This window comes from Microcaecilia unicolor, chromosome 2 (assembly GCF_901765095.1).
Source record: "Microcaecilia unicolor chromosome 2, aMicUni1.1, whole genome shotgun sequence".
Classification (NCBI taxonomy): domain Eukaryota; kingdom Metazoa; phylum Chordata; class Amphibia; order Gymnophiona; family Siphonopidae; genus Microcaecilia; species Microcaecilia unicolor.
The window spans coordinates 497,156,151-497,171,890 of NC_044032.1; the positions used below are offsets into that span (position 1 = coordinate 497,156,151).

The 15,740-nt window shown below is 44.3% G+C and overlaps 1 protein-coding gene across 1 annotated transcript in view; it reads left to right on the plus strand.

Annotated features, from left to right (window-relative positions):
- ACOX3 (acyl-CoA oxidase 3, pristanoyl) overlaps positions 1-15,740 on the plus strand; it is a 157,192-nt gene that overhangs the window by 112,591 nt on the left and 28,861 nt on the right. The gene's annotated exons all lie outside the window — the stretch shown is intronic.

Here is a 15,740-nt window from a genome sequence, read left to right on the forward strand (position 1 = left end):
TGTTGTGAACCTGCTGAATCTATGTTCTCCATATCTTGAGCAACAATAAAAGTACTGTAAGTGTAAAGAGAGTAATGGGTATTTTGACAAGCTTCGTAGCATTTCTTACAATAAAAGCCATTTCTGCAATGATTTGCTGGTGTATCTAACCTCTCCTGCTTAGTCTCTACCTGCGTTGCTGGAAAGCTTTGTTGAATATGGGTCATTACATAAGTACATAAGTAGTGCCATACTGGGAAAGACCAAAGGTCCATCTAGCCCAGCATCCTGTCACCGACAGTGGCCAATCCAGGTCAAGGGCACCTGGCACGCTTCCCAAACGTAAAAACATTCCAGACAAGTTATACCTAAAAATGCGGAATTTTTCCAAGTCCATTTAATAGCTGTAAGTGGGAGAATTTCCCTTGAAATGGCGGTTAAGGAAGGGGTATTCTGAATCCTATTTAATGCGTTTGTCATATTTGTGTAGAGTACAAGCTCCCTACAGATTTTATGCTCTGCTCAGTTTGTTCTGGAATTGTGTTTGGTTATTTTCTATGAAAATGTTAATAAACAGAGTTGAACTAAAAGCCATTTCTGAGGTAATTGAAATATTTTATTTGCCGCAGTTTCTTCACAGGTTTGAAAAATCTTAATCAATCAGATTTCCATCCTTTTTGTGCTTCTGGTAAAATGCTGATTACAGGAACCCAGAAGTTGCCATATAGTAAGATGTAGGGCTCTGGTATTAAGGCCATGCATAATTATGAATAAATGAAGTACAAAAAATACAACATATGCTGGGAGAATTTACAGTAATGCACAGAGTTTAGTAAAATTGTTTCCCTTTGTGCATACATGAGTGCTCCTATAGCAGCAGCACCTCCAAATCTCTATCTGAAAAGCATCACGTTGCAAAAGCTCCATGCTCATAAAAATGTTCAATTTAATTCCTCAACCTGAAAGGTTCATAATAGTAATTTAAGATATTGTCAAGCAATCAGTATTTTTAAGTAGGAGGTAGCCTGGGGTGATAATTTGAGACCAGTGAAGTAAGGGCAGAAAGTACATAATGTGAGTAAGCCTTTAAGGAGTGATCGATCTTTCATTAAGTTCTACAAGGGGTTTCAGTTTTTAACACAAGCTCTTGTCAAGTATGTACATATTTTCCTAACACTCTGTATCATTCCTATAGAAATATACCTTTTGAGGGGCAATTTTCAAAATCCCCACAGAACCTGCAGGTCTACGTGTACTTTGTACCAATGTACCTGCAGAGTTTCTCTTTAAAAACTGGGCAAAGGCACCCACGGACTTTGACCCTGTAATCTGTTCATTCAGAGATCTGAATATCAAAGCTTCATACTTTTCTTTATCTCCCCTGACCTCCCCTATCCCTAGAAATGCCTCCTTTCCTTGAGTAAAAGTAAGCTTGTTTCACTGCTTTAGTTTGGTGTACAGCTTGTACAAAGGTTCAATGAAAGGTAATGCCTCTGCCCCATAACTTTTGTTTAAATGAAGATATTGTAATGAATAAAAAAACAAAAATAATGTTTGAAACTTGCTCTTTTATTACATGCATAGTTACTACCATTCAACACACATTTCTACTAACGATGGACAAGTTCTTGAATGCCGTCTTGTCTCTTCAATCAGTTGCTCATTGTCTTTTCCAACTCTTTATTCAAGTTGAACAGATACTGTTAAAGGTATTCCTTCAATTTTGGAAAAACATGGAAATCACATGGTGCTAATTCTGGGCTACATGGTGTGAGACCCGTCTTCGCAATTACCACCTATCTACCATTCGTAGACAATTTCTTTAAATTGTACATACCATTATAAAGATGAGCCTCACTCCTCAGCCAGGACATGTGGAGTATGATCTCAGTCTCTCAAATTTACTGTGAACGAAGTGCTGTATGAGGCCTAGCATTTTCATGCGGCAACAAAATTTTCTTCTTATGCTTCCAAAGTCTTCTCAATCATTCTTTCAAAGTTTTCAGGGTTGCAATTAACGCTCTGAATTTGATTGTACCAGGTTCAAGGAAATCCATGTGAACAACACAGTCCATGTCCCAAAAGACTGTACACATGATTATCTTTTCTTGGATGGTGGTTTTTGAATTTTTTTCTTTCCAGGTGAACCTTTGTGATGTTACTCCATGCAGTAGCACTTTGTTTCTGGCTTATAATGATGAGCCCATGTTCCATTAGTTGCACGATCTTGTGAAGAAATTCCTCACCTTCATTCTCATATCAGGACAACAATCACTGACAGATCTCAGGTCTCAAAGCTTTCATTTCTGCAGTCCCCAACCTATCTTGCACAAACCTTTCAACATCCAAGAAATATCAGTGTAATCCATACGTTCCTGCAAAATGCCAGGTGTGTTAGCAATTTCCCTTTGAGTGATCCTCCAACTGTCCTTTACAAGTTCATCAACCTTTTTCATGTGTGACATGTCTGTTGCTGTCACGGATCATCCACTTCATTTTTTATCACACAAGTCAGCTGTTCTCGATCCACAATCTTTACATTTTTTGACCCAGTGATGTGTACAGTACTTACATCAACACAGTCATCACTATAAACAAACTGCACTTAGCAGTGAATTTCAATTGGAGGGACTCCTTCAACAGTCAGAAATTCTATCACGACACATTGCTTAAATCACACTGAATGCTCACAGCATGCTTCCATTTCACAAGCAATAGCAAAACTGTCTCTTTATACAGACACTTCCTGCCAACTGAGGTGAAGTAAGAGATTTCAGAAAACAAGTGAACAAGTGTAGCGTGTCAGTGCTGCCATCGTTTGATGAATTATGAAGGTGGAGGCATTATTTTTCATTCAATCTTTGTGCCTCCTTAAGCGATCTAGGACCCAACAGACCTATGGATCTTGGTCCATCAGATATTCATAGAATATCAAGATGCCATGTAGGTACACTGTGACATGTAGATAACATGTCACAAAATAATCTCTTACCTGGTAACAGGTGTATTTCCAAAGCCAAATGGCATTACCAAATATTAAAAATGTCCATATCAGCCACTGAAGGCCATCGACATTCATATCTTTGTATTTAAAAGAGGTTTAAGCCCCCTCCCCCAAAGGATGAGCTTCATGAACATTTAAGCTGGTTGAAGATATTCCAGCAGCTTGTTGATGAGAAGAAGAAGGCATCAGTTATGAATGGTTACTGCGTTAAAAGCCCAGTAATCTATGAAGGGAGCCATCCTTCTTGGTTATGAAGAAAATTAGGATTTCCACTGGGGAAGTTGAGAACCTGATTTATCCCTTCTTTAAATTCTACAGGTACTCCCATAATGCCTTAAATTCTGGCTCTCTCAGAGAATAGATTCTCCCAAATGGGATTTATGCCCCTGGATATCAATCAGTCAGGCAGTCATAAGGCATATGAGGCAGTAACTTGTGAGCGGCTCCTTTGTGAAACACTTCCTTTACTTTGAGAATTTTTCAGGTGACTATCCAGTTTCCTTTTTGGTTTCCAAAAAGCACTGGAATTCTGAGGCACTCTAAATCATTTTCCTTAATTTCTATATTAGTCATACAGTTTGGATGCAGCATATAGAAGGGGAAGTCTGTATAATGTGTCTTCCACTGAATATGTAGCTCATTCCATTGTAGACATGGTATAATCTAGAATGATGATGAAATGTTGGGTGTGAACAAGGTTGGAAACATAATACCTAAGAACATAAGAATAGCCATACTGGGTCAGACCAGTGGTCCATCTAGCCAAGTATCCTGTTTCCAACAGTGGCCAATCCAGGTCACAAGTACCTGGCAGAAACCCAAATAGTAGCAGGATTCCATGCTACCAATCCCAAGGTAAGCAGTGACTTCCCCATGTCTGTTTCAATAGATAGTGGACTTTTCCTCCAGATCTTGTTCAGACCATTTTTCAACCCAGATACGCTAACTGCTGTTACCACATCCTCTGGCAATGAGTTATTCCCCTATTTGTTTTCTAAAGTATTTCTATCTAACTTCATTGAGTGTCCCCTAGTCTTTGTACTTTTTGAAAGAGTAAAAAATCGATTCAGTTGTACTCGTTCTACACTACCACTCAGGATTTTGTAGATCTCAATCCTATCTCCCCTCAGCCATCTCTTTTCCAAACTGAAGAGTCCTAACCTCTTTAGCCTCTCCTCATATGAGAGGAGTTCCATCCCCTTTATCATTTCGGTCACTCTTCTTTGAACCTGTTCTAATTCCACTGTATCTTTTTTTTTTTTGCGATACTGTGACCAGAAATGAATGCAGTACTCAAGGTGAGGTTGCACCATGGAGCAATACCAGAGACATTATAGCATTCTTGGTCTTATTTAATTGCTTTCATAATAATTCCTAGCATCCTGTTTGCTTTTGTGGTTGCTGCAGCACACTGGGCAAAAGATTTCAGCGTATTATCTACAACGACATCTAGATCTAGATCATTTTCTTGGATGCTGATCCCCGAGGTGGACCCTAGCATCAAGTAACTATGATTTGGGTTATTCTTCCCAATGTGCGTCACTTTGTATTTGTCCACTTTAAATTTCATCTGCTGTTTGGATACCCAGCTTTCCAATTTCCTAAGGTCTCTTCCTGCAATTTTTCACAGTCCGCATGTGTTTTAACAGCCTTGAATAGGTTTGTGTCACCTAATATTTAATCGCCTCACTTGTTCCAATTTCCAGATCATTTATAAATATGTTAAATAGCACAAGTCCCAGTACAGATCCCCCTCCATTCAGAAAAATGGCCATTTATTTGGACTCAAGTATAAATCAATCCACGGATCCAGCTTCTCCTATTATAAGCATGTAACTATGGAACGCATTACCAAAAGCCAAAAAGCCAATGCACGACCACCTCAACTTCTGGAAATCACTAAAGACCGATCTGTTCAAGAAGACATAGACCTTACTGATCCAACTTAAGTGCCAGGACTCAGCAACACAACGAAACCAACGAACATTATATAACTCTTCTTCTCTCGATTCTATTATGTGTCTGTAACACATACATCTCATTCTCTACCACATCACTCTGTATTTGTTTCATCACCGGAGGCGGCTTACGCCTCACGGTAATGTGTAAGCCACATTGAGCCTGCAAATAGGTGGGAAAATGTGGGGTGCAAATGCAACAAATAAATAAAAATGGCCATTTAACCCTACTCTCTGTTTTCTGTCCAACAACCAATTCCTAATCCACAACAGAACTTTGCCTCCTAACCCATGACTCTTTAATTTCTCAGGAGTCTCTCATGAGGAACTTTGTCACAAGCGTTCTGAAAATCTAGATACATTACATCAACCGGCTCACCTTTAGCGGAGGAGTGGCCTAGTGGTTAGGGTGGTGGACTTTGGTCCTGGGGAACTGAGGAACTGAGTTTGATTCCCCCTTCAGGCACAGGCAGCTCCTTTTGACTCTGGGCAAGTCACTTAACCCTCCATTGCCCCATGTAAGCCGCATTGAGCCTGCCATGGGTGGGGAAAGTGCGGGGTACTAATGTAACAAAAAAAAATGTTTATTCACACCTTCAAAGAAACAAAGCAAATTTTTGAGGCAAGACTTCCCTTGCCTGAATCTGTGCTGACTGTGTCCCATTAAACCATGTTTGTCTACATGTTCTATAATTTTATTTTTTATAATAGTTTCCACTATTTTGTCTGGCACTGAAGTCAGGCTTACCGGTCTGTAATTTCCCGGATCACCCCTGGAACCCTTTTTAAAAATCGGCATTGCATTGGCCATCCTCCAATCTTCAGGTACTACGAATGATTTTAATGACAGGTTACAGATTACTACAAAGCAGTGGGTAAAAATCCAGGAGTTCCAGAGTGAAGATGAACCAAACTTTATTAATCAGTATATTGACTCAATATACTGATTAATAAAGTTTGGTTCATCTTCACTCTGGAACTCCTGGTTTTTTACCCACTGCTTTGTTGTATTGTGACTATCCGTGGGTTTTCGTTGAGTTCTCCACGTTTGTGGATTCTCTACAGGTTACAGATTACTAACAGCAAATCAGCAATTTTGTCTTTGAGTTCTTTCGGTACCCTTGGATGCATGCCATCCTGTCTAGGTAATTTACAACGCTTTAATTTGTAGATTTGGCTCAGTACATCTTCCAGGTTTACTGAGATTTCATTCATTTCCTCTACATCAACATCCTTGAAAACCATTCCTAGTACCTCATGGTGGTCATGAACCATTGTTAATAGAAGAGGTTCAGACTTTAATGCCAGAGAGCCCAACAACAAGGGAAGCCAACAATAGTTTCGACAATTACACTCATCTTTTCTCACATACTAGAACTTGATGGTGTTGGTCAAATTTATCATCCAGAAACTAACATACAGAGACCTCGGAGTCAATTTATCATAAAACTAGCCGTTGAGCCCGTAAAAACGGGCTGGTATTGGGTCCCGCGAGGGCAGGACACAGGCAGGGAAAGAAGGCCGATGGCAGCTCAGCTGATGTGCGTGCTGCGTTCCGGCGAATGGATGTGTAAGTTTAGTAGCGGAGAGAGGGCCCGGGCTGGGGGGGAACAGTAGCGGCGACCTCGGGCGGGCAGGGGGGGGAGCGGTATCAACCTCGGCGACGCAGTTTCCCTCTGTCCCGCCCTCGTCATCACGTATTGACACGGGGGCGGGACAGAGAGGGAAGTCTCTACTGCGCATTTGCAAGTGAGTCGGTCACTCGCCGTTTATATGTTTGATAGTAATTCCTTATCTATCCTTCCACAGAAGATGTGGAGTAGTTTTGTTGATATCTTGAGTGTTCATTATAAAATGTAGTCTCGGAGGGTTTGTTTTATACTTTATCCTGACCCCTTTCTTTACTGGGGTCAGAAGTATCTATTTCCTTTTTTTTGCTGCCCTAGAAATCCATAGTAGCAGCATAGGCCTTTCTTACAGTTATCAATTACTATGGGCTTGTCCCAATCTTGTGATCTGTCAGGGAGAACACCAAACCCTTTCTGAGTTCAGACACCTTTCTTTTTTTTTTTCTTTTTCAACTGCTCTACACAGTAACGTGGAGGGGCATAATCGAAAGGGACGCCCAAGTTTTCCTGGGGACGTCCTCGCAGGATGGTTCCAGCAAGGGGCGGGGAAACCCGTATTATCGAAACAAGATGGGCGTCCATCTTTCGTTTCGATAATACGGTCGGGGGGACGCCCAAATCAGCAAATTTAGGTCGACTTTACAGATGGTCGTCCCCAGGACTTGGACGTTTCTGATTTTCAGCGATAATAATGGAAAGCAAGGACACCCATCTCAGAAACGACCAAATCCGAGCTATTTGGTCATGGGAGGAGCCAGCATTCGTAGCGCACTGGTCCCCCTGACATGCCAGGACACCAACCAGGCACCCTTGGGGGCACTGCAGTGGACTTCACAAATTGCTCCCAGATACATAGCTCCCTTATCTTCAGCCAGATGCACTAACTGAACAGAAAAAGCCCTTCCCTTACTGATCCATTAGTGATTCGGAAAGGAACGGGTATGCATGAAGGAAATCACATGCAAATGAGCTGCTCGCTGTTAGATCATTTGCACACAATTTCCTTCCTAAGGAGGGGAAGCCAGTGCATGGCATTATGGTGGCTGCTCTGCGCATGCCAAAGACAGCTTCATATTTGCAGAAATGCTGCGTGTATAATAGCCGTGTACAACCTTAGAAAAAAACAAGTCCAGGTGAAAACTCCAAGTGCTCGTCAAGGACGTCTTATTTTTATTTTTAGAGTATGGGTGAAGGACGCCCTTCGCTATGCCTCCATCCCAGCGACATCAGTTGAGGACGTCCAAAATGTGGATGCTTCTGTGAGAAGGATGTCCATGCCTTTGCTATGCCTCCGACATCCCCTTTATTTGGATTTTGGATCACAAGTAGCAGCAGTGGGATTTGAACCGGCCACCTCTGGATTGCAAGACCAGTGCTCTAACCCTAGACCACTCCTCCACTCCACTCCCTTGAAATTTGGCTGTATTGAACAGAATCTGCCCCAGCACCGATCCCTGAGGCACTCCACTACTCACTTTTCCCTCATCTGAGTGAATTCCATTAACCACCACCCTCTGGTGTCTGTATGCCAACCAGTTCCTAATCCAGTTCACTACGTTGGGTCCTATCTTCAGCATGTCAAGTTTATTCAGGAGCCTCCTGTGGGGAATGGTGTCAAAAGCTTTGCTGGAATCTAAGTAGATCTGTAGCATGTCCTTGATTCAGTTCTCCGGTCACCCAGTCAAAGAATTCAATGAGATTCGTTTGGCACGATTTACCTTTGGTAAAACCATGTTGTCTCGGATCTTGCAACTTATTGGATTCCAGGAAATTCACTATCCTTTCCTTCAACATCACTTCCATTACTTTTCCAATAACTGAAGTGAGGCTTACCGGCCTGTAGTTTCCAGCTTCTTCCCTATCACCACTTTTTTGAAGAGGGACCACATACGCTTTTCTCCAATCCCACGGAAACTCTCCCGTCTCCAAGGATTTACAAATTTTTAAGAGGACCTGCCAGAACCTCTCTGAGCGCCCTCAATATCCTGGGGTAGATACCGCCCAGTCCCATGGCTATGTCCACCTTTAGATTTTCAAGTTTTTCATACACACTGTCTTCTGTGAACGGTGCTATATCCACTCCATTCTCATATGTACTTTTGCCAGTCAATCGTGGTCCTTCTCTAGTATTTTCTTCTGTTTAGCAAATTTGCTTTTTCTTCATCATTATCTAAATATTGGTTCACAGCATCTTTCAGTCTCACAATTCCATTTTTAGTCTTCCTTCTTTCACTAATATACCTGAAGAAATTTTACATTTCTAGCCACTTGTTCTTCCGCTTTCGCCAGACGTATCTCTGTCTTAGCTTCTTTCAGTTTCATCCAGTATTATTCCTCTCCATGTTCCTGTTCTTGAGTTTTTCTGTATTTCAGGAACACTAACTCTTTAGCCTTTATTTTCTCAGCCACTTGCTTGGAGAACCATATCGGTTTCCTTTTTCTCTTGCATTTATTTACTCTCCTTTACATAAAGGTTTGTGGCCAAATTTATAGCTTCTTTCAGCCTGGACCACTGTCCTTCCACTTCTCGTGTGTCCTCCCAGCCCATCAGCTCCTTCCTCAGGTATTCCCCCATTTTACTAAAGTCAGCATGCTTCAAATGCAGGACTTTGAGTTTTGAGTGACCGCCCTCCACTTCAGTTGTTATATCAAACCAAACTGTTTGATGGTCACTGCTGCTCTCCTAGGCATCTTTCAATATAGGCAAACAGAATAAGTGTATAATGCTACCTGTTTGGTTGTTCAGATTGTACCAGCTCATCTTTTATGTGGGTTCCAAGGCCCCAGTGACAATGACTTCAGAATACTGACCCATTACAGTTAAGTTCGATAGCCTAATGGTGAAATTCTGTGGTACATTCCATCATTGTTCGCCATCCTTGGCAGAGGCCCATAACTCTGCTTTCTGCTACCTAAATCCAATCTAGCTCTCCTGAGAGAAGTCATCTATGAATGCTTGTCCTGCTAAAGCAGTGGGCTGACCTATGCTAGAACTTTCTTGATAAGCTAATTATAAAGTCCATGTTGAGTGTGTCTGAGTGATAGTTATGTGGTGCATGCAAAACCATAAGTTGAACGGATGTACAAACCCATGAAATCCCTCTCTGGTCCCTAATGGTTAGTGCAGCAGACCGAGAACCATAGAAAACAGGGTTCAAATCCTTCTTATTCCAAATCTGTCCTTTAGACCACAGGATGCCATGTAACCAGCCAATGCTTCTCTGCAGAAATTTAGGGCCATCAACAATCATCTTGACATTCCTTCTCAACTTTCTCTCCTCTATACAACTGTCCCCACACGTCCCAACTACTCTAACATTGATCCATGCAGACATCTCACTCTTACTTCTGAAATGTTTATAATCAGTTCAGAACATAGCTATTCATATGCTATTTTATGCCTCCAAGTCACTCTATTCATGCAGCACCATTGACCCAAAATGCCATTTTGGATCCAGTTCAAGTTGCCACATTGGCGTATGAAACCATATAAGCTAGAGCTCCCTTTTACTTGGCTTCCCTGGTAACTCCTTTCTCTTGTTCCCATTTTTTTCAATATTCTACTGGGTTTTGATTTGTAATTCCTTCTCCAAGTTCTATATGTCTTGAATCTTCATGACCTGAGGCATTCTTCTTTCTTGGGCAGTTATGGTGGAACTCACTTTATGTCCACTTCAACTTGACCCTCATATACTAGGTTTAGGGCGTCACTTGACTCACTTGTTCTCTTTGGCCTATGGTGATGCCACCTGTGACAGGACATGGAGGGTAGTGCATACCAGTTACTCTGCTCTCTTTCATCTATCCAGTTTATTTTCCTTCTTCTCTTTCCTATTTTCTGAAATTCCTTTCTGTTTCTATATTTTCTTTATATCACTTTGCTGTGATAATCGAAAGGTAGTACTGTATATCAAATAGCAAATAAACATAAATTGCAAATAAACATAAACTGGCACTTCTTGTTATCTTGGGCAAGTCACTTAATCGTGTATTGCCTCAGGTATAATCTTAGACCATGAGCTATCAGGAAATGGAAAAATTGCTACTGTACCTCTGAATATAATACACCTTGAGCTGAGCTACTACTGAAGAAGTGAGAGAAATCTAAATCAGACTTCTCTGGGAGTGGTATTTTGTGGCTTCATAAATGAGTTAGTAGGCAGTGGCAGGGCTAGACATCTGGAGGGAATCCATCATCTGTTGGAGGGTGTAGAACTGGGCCTGCACAACTTGAACTGTACACATTAGGTTTTTCAGGATAATGAGAGTTCTGGTCTGTCTAGAGATGGTCAAAGCTATTAAGGATTGTCCTGGCAAAGGAGTGCTTGCACCCTATTATACCAGTATAGGAGGCTAAGGCCTAAGATGTTGTAGAATGGAGCTAATCAAGAACAAAGGCTAGACTGGCAGCATGACCATGGAGTGAACTTCACTGGATGTAGAGGGGACAATTACCTAGCCAGGGCTTGCCTGAAACCAGGCAAATTGTGACAGTGCTTGCAGGATTTCTGAAGCTTCCCAGTGTTTTGGTTCTCTCCAGTGAGCAGCTAGTTATCCTGACTTAGGAAATAAAAAAATAAAAGTGGGAGATAATAGGGTGGAAAAAAGTGAAGGAAAAGTGAAAAATCAAATGGGCCATGAACAGAATCGACCAGCAAAGTTGTATCTTCTGGCCTTCCATATAGTGGGTTCTTACTTAATAGACACCAAATTCTAGTTCAATGGGATCTTGGGCGGGGGGGGGGGGGGGTAGAGGTCAGGTCTAATAATTATGACCTGACGACTCTGGCCTTTGCTGCAGGTCTCCAGTTTCAGTTCCTGAGAGTCATTAACTTCATCTCTTTTGATCCATACACCTTAATACATAATGGTACTGAATGATTCATTAAAGTTCATGCTAAACAAAATTTAGTGTGGAGGTGCTACACTTGTCTGCATGCCAGTGGCGTAGCCAGACTGCCAATTTTGGATGGGCCTGAACCTAAAGTGGGTGGGCACAAAAGTTTCTCTCTATCCCCCTTCCCCAGCAAAATTTAGTCACACTAATCAGATGCATTTGTCAAATAGGGGTAAAGTGCTGCTTTTCAGTGCATCAGGTTTCAGAAAATTTATTTAAAAGCCTAACACCCTTTTCAATGAGCTTTCAGAGGCCAAAACCTCCTGCCTCAGGTCAGCATAACGCTGTTATGGTATCCTCTCCTGACCTAAGGAAGGAAGTATTGGTCTCTGAAACTTTATTAACACAGGTACCATATTACTTTATCCTAAATTAAAATAAAATTTTCTTTACCTTTGTTGTATGGCCATTTACTTTTTCTCATTGTGTTGCTCCCAGTCTCTAGATTCTACTTTCCTTCGTCTTTCTCTTGCCAGGGTTTCCTGTCCATTCACCACCTATGGCTTTTCATCTTTTCCTCACCCTTGTTCTCCACATGCCCCTTCCTCTTATTCTCCAGTCTTTCCCTACTCTGTCCTCTCCCTCTTTCCATCCAGCAGCTCCCCTCTTTCTTTTGCATCCAGCGTCTTCTTTTTCTCCCTACCCTTCCATCCAGTGTCTTCCCTCTTTCTCTCCTCATCCTTCCACCCATCTACCCTCTCTCCTGATCCTTCCATCTAGTGTCTCTATCTCTCTACCCTTTTCTGTTCAGTCTCCCCTCTCTCTCTCTCCACATCCTTCCAGTCTCTCCCCTTTCTCTCTGCATCCTTCCATCCATCACCCCTCTTTCTCTCCCTATCCTCCCATGTCCAGCAGCTCTCTCCCTTCTTCCTCTCCCTCCCATGTCCCAACGGCTCTCTCTCCCTTCCCTCCAGTCCCTTCTTCCTCTCCCTCCCATGTCCCAACGGCTCTCTCTCCCTTCCCTCCAGTCCCTTCTTCCTCTCCCTCCCATGTCCCAGCGGCTCTCTCCCTTCCCTCCAGTCCCTTCTTCCTCTCCCTCCCATGTCCAGCAGCTCTCTCCCTTCCCTCCAGTCCCTTCTTCCTCTCCCTCCCATATCCAGTAGCTCTCTCCCTTCCCTCCAGCCCCTTCCTCCTCTCCCTCCCATATCCAGTAGCTCTCTCCCTTCCCTCCAGCCCCTTCCTCCTCTCCCTCCCATGTCCCAGCAGCTCTCTCCCTTCCCTCCAGTCTCTTCTTCCTCTCCCTCCCATATCCAGTAGCTCTCTCCCTTCCCTCCAGTCCCTTCCTCCTCTCCCTCCCATGTCCCAGCAGCTCTCTCCCTTCCCTCCAGTCCCTTCTTCCTCTCCCTCCCATATCCAGTAGCTCTCTCCCTTCCCTCCAGTCCCTTCTTCCTCTCCCTCCCATGTCCCAGTAGCTCTCTCCCTTCCCTCCAGTCCCTTCCTCCTCTCCCTCCCATGTCCCAGCAGCTCTCTCCCTTCCCTCCAGTCCCTTCTTCCTCTCCCTCCCATGTCCCAGCAGCTCTCTCCCTTCCCTCCAGTCCCTTCTTCCTCTCTCTCCCATATCCAGTAGCTCTCTCCCTTCCCTCCAGTCCCTTCTTCCTCTCCCTCCCATATCCAGTAGCTCTCTCCCTTCCTTCCAGTCCCTTCTTCCTCTCCCTCCCATGTCCCAGCAACTCTCTCCCTTCCCTCCAGCCCCTTTCTCCTCTCCCTCCCATGTCCCAGCAGCTCAGCCATTTTTCCTCCAGGTCCGCCCATCCGCATCCTTCACGCTGTCTGTATCCCTTTTGTCCCACGGAGGCAGCGCTTCCTTCCTGCCCTGTCTTCTCCCCAAGCTCCGCTGCATGGGTCTCTCCCTGCAAGTGGAATCCTCCTTCGCCGGTCACGCTGCGCTGCGCTGCCATGCACATGCAGCTTCGCTCCTTCCCCTGCCGCGTTCATCCGGCCCTAAACAGGAAGTGCATCACAGAGGGCCAGATAGACGCGGCAGGGGAAGGAGCGTAGCTGCGTGTGCTATTGCATGGCAGCGCAGCGCAGCACGACCGGCGAAGGAGGATTCCACTTGCAGGGAGGGACCGATGCAGCGGAGCTTCAAGGGAAGACAGGGCAGGAAGGAAGCGCTGCCTCCGTGGGACAAAAGGGATAAAGACAGCAATGCGGATGGGCGGGCCTGGAGGGAAAATGGGTGGGCCTGGGCCCGTCCAGGCCCACCCATGGCTACGCCCCTGCTGCATGCACAATAAAATTGCTCTTACTGAACAAGGGAGCAGTATGGTATAATGGATGAAGTTCTCTGATGATTTGTAAGCCACATTGAGCCTGCAAAGAGGTGGGAAAATGTGGGATACACAAAAAGCTAGAAGGGATGCATGGGTGCATAGGGAGAAGAATGGCAATGTAGGAAAAAGGAGGAGATAGTGTCTCTGTATAAAGTTTCTGGTGAGACCTCATTTACCCCCTGTTTACTAAGCCATGCTGCCGTGTGCTAATGCTTTGAATGGGCCATGTCGGCATTGCCGCGTGGCAGCCACTAGCGCGGCTTAGTAAACAGGTGACTTAGAGAATTCTATGCAACTTTTTTCCTTTTTTTTTTTTTTTATTTGTCGCAGGAAGTTAAAACATCATAGAATATCCCCTTTCTTGCCTAGGAAATAAAGTAAGGTCCAGCCAGTGGCGTAGCCAGAAAGCAATTTTTGGGTGGGCCAGTAGGTTGGATGGGTGGGCACCCATGCTCTGTCCCTACCCCATTCCATGCTGGATCTCTACCTTACTTCCCACATGGTCCACATCTCTCTCCTTTCCCTTCAGCCATCCCCAATCCCCTGCATATCCAGCACCTATCCCAGCCCCCCTTCTACATGTCCAGCACCTCACCTCACCTCCCCTTTCCCTCCAACCCCCGCCCGCCCGCCCACATATGCAGCTTCTCTCCCCTTCCCCCTGCAAATCCAGCACCTCTCCGTCTCCCCTTTCCTGCAACCTCCCCCCCTGCAAGTCCAGTGCCTCCTCACCTCACAGTCTCCATGTCCTACCCCCGCTGCAGCGCTTGCAATTTGCTATCGTTGGCGCTGCCTGACACAGCTGAGATACGCGGCACGACGTCCAACTCCGGGGCCTTCCCTCTGCCTTGCTAATTCAACTTCCTGTTTACGCAGGGCGGAACGCACGCGGCAGAGGGAAGGTCCCGGAGTAGGACATCACACTGCTTCTGTCAGCTGTGTCAGGCAGCGCGCCGATGATAGCAAATTGCAAGCGCTGCCGCGGGGGTGGAAAACGGAGACTGTGAGGTGAGGAGGCAGCGCCAATAGCGTTAAAGGGAAGCGCTACGGTGGGGGTGAGAGAGGGTGTGAGGAGACACGGAGATGTTGGGAGTCTTCTCTGGATGGGCCTGAGCCCAAACTGGGCGGGCCTGGGCCCGGGTCCATCCAGGCCCACCCGTAGCTACGCCCCTGGGTCCAGCTGGAGTTCTCAGCAGGAGTTCTATTTATGACTGTACTTTATTTGGTAGGGTGGGGGGAGGAAGATTAGTAGAAGGTGTGTACCTTTATGCTGGAATGGTAGCAAGAACTCTTCTTTCTAGTATTCATTTAACTGCTATGTTTACACTACAGGATTATCTGATGAGGATCATCCATTTATTTTTCATTCCTTTCCCTAAATGAGTTTTCTAACCTTACACTTATGTTTAGAATTGCACAAGATTAGAAAAGGACATCTTCATTTTTTTCCCCAAACTTATTAAGTTAAAGTAATCTGAGTTGTTCCATTTTTAGAGACAATTGAAACAACTTTACCAGTTTTGCTCATCGCATCATGGTAGGAATCTAGTAGAAACAGGTTTGGGTGATTGCTACTGTATAGTTCTGGTTTGGAATCTGGCTGAATTCCTGATAAGAATTCTGGAGACCGAGGGCCTGATGCACAAAAGTCGCCATTTAACACTGTGCATGTTTCTATCCACTAGTGAACCTAGCAATTTTGAAACAGCGACTGTTGCACAAAGGAAATTGCATGCAAATCAGATACATGAAAAATCTGTAAGCGGCTCAGTAGGGGAAAGTACCTAGCACATGTGCAGAACAGTCTCTCAGTAAGCATTGATGTTCTGCACATGTGCTAAGTGCTCTTCCCTGCTCGACTTTCCACTCCTACGGCTCACGTGATTAGCTAAAACATTAAAAAATGTGTGTGTTTAAGCTTGTTTATTTCATTTAAAATGCTACTGCAACACAGCAGCAGTAACTTAAGAATTTGGGAGGGGGGCAAGGGGTAAGTTGCTT